Here is a 1,779-nt window from a genome sequence, read left to right on the forward strand (position 1 = left end):
AGAACTTATAGCAAATTTTATAGTAAATTGTACAGCGAAACGAGACCATTATTCTGTATTGTATCAAAGTTAGTGTTCAGCGACAGCAAAAAAAACATAGACATTGCTAAGGACATGGTTTGTTTCCAAGCTAAGTATTTTAGATTGTTCAAAATTTAATAAAAGACGAAGGTACTCCGTCTTCAGGCCACAAGTGGCCCATCGGGATCATCCGACCGCCGAGTCATCCTCAGTTGAGGATGCGGATAGGAGGGGCGTGTGGTCAACACACTGCTCTCCCAGTCGTTATGATGGTATTTTTGACCGAAGCCGCTACTAATCGGTCGAGTAGCTCCTCAATTGGCATCACGAGGCTGAGTGCACCCCGAAAAAATGGCAACAACACATGGCGGCTGGATGGTCACCCATCCAAGTGCAGGCCATGCCCGACAGCGCTTAACTTCGGTGATCTCACGGGAACCGGTGTATCCACTGCGGCAAGGCCGTTGCCCAAAATTTAATAAAGTGATCTAATATTGCGTGTGTCGTATAATCTGCTCGGCCTCCTCCAGAAGTAAAACTAGACTTGATAGGAGCCACCACAGTGTCGACTCGAATGTCTCAAGTGTTCTTTCGTCCTGCACTACATAATTAGCGTGCTTCTACAGTTCCAACACAAATAAAAGTTAATTAGGAATGCTAGAATCTTTCACGCAGGAGGATCGTACATACATACCGCCGTTTGAGTCCCGTACAGATTCCCGTATGGAGGACATAGTGATAGACATCCCTGCGGTTGTGAAGCAGCTGAATGAGTTGAAAATAAATAAATCGCCAGGTCCTGATGGGATTCCAATTCGGTTTTACAGAGAGTACTCTACTGCATTGGCTCCTTACTTAGCTTGCATTTATCGCGAATCTCTTGCCCAACGTAAAGTCCCGAGCGACTGGAAAAAAGCGCAGGTGACGCCTTTATATAAGAAGGGTAGAAGGACGGATCCTCAAAATTACAGACCAATATCCTTAACATCGGTTTGTTGCAGGATTCTCGAACATATTCTCAGTTCGAATATAATGAATTTCCTTGAGACAGAGAAGTTGTTGTCCATGCATCAGCACGGCTTTAGAAATCATCGCTCCTGCGAAACGCAACTCGCCCTTTTTTCACATGATATTTTGCGAACCATGGATGAAGGGTATCAGAAGGATGCCATATTCCTTGACTTCCGGAAAGCGTTTGACTCGGTGCCCCACTGCAGACTCCTAACTAAGGTAGGAGCATATGGGATTGGTTTCCAAATATGTGAGTGGCTCGAAGACTTCTTAAGTAATAGAACCCAGTACGTTGTCCTCGATGGTGAGTGTTCATCGGAGGTGAGGGTATCATCTGGAGTGCCCCAGGGAAGTGTGGTAGTTCCGCTGTTGTTTTCTGTCTACATAAATGATCTTTTGGATAGGGTGGATAGCAATGTGCGGCTGTTTGCTGATGATGCTGTGGTGTACGGGAAGGTGTCGTCGTTGAGTGACTGTAGGAGGATACAAGATGACTTGGACAGGATTTGTGATTGGTGTAAAGAATGGCATCTAACTCTAAATACAGATAAATGTAAATTAATGCAGATGAATAGGAAAAAGAATCCCGTAATGTTTGAATACCCCATTAGTAGTGTAGCGCTTGACACAGTCACGTCGATTAAATATTTGGGCGTAACATTGCAGAGCGATATGAAGTGGGACAAGCATGTAATGGCAGTTGTGGGGAAGGCGGATGGTCGTCTTCGGTTCATTGGTAGAATTTTG

The 1,779-nt window shown here is 44.9% G+C and overlaps 1 pseudogene; it reads right to left on the reverse strand.

The window, feature by feature from the left end:
* Window positions 1-373: 373 nt before the first annotated feature.
* Window positions 374-490, reverse strand: LOC124723748 (annotated as a pseudogene).
* Between the last annotated feature and the right edge of the window lie 1,289 nt (window positions 491-1,779).

Source organism: Schistocerca piceifrons, chromosome X (genome assembly GCF_021461385.2).
Source record: "Schistocerca piceifrons isolate TAMUIC-IGC-003096 chromosome X, iqSchPice1.1, whole genome shotgun sequence".
NCBI lineage: Eukaryota > Metazoa > Arthropoda > Insecta > Orthoptera > Acrididae > Schistocerca > Schistocerca piceifrons.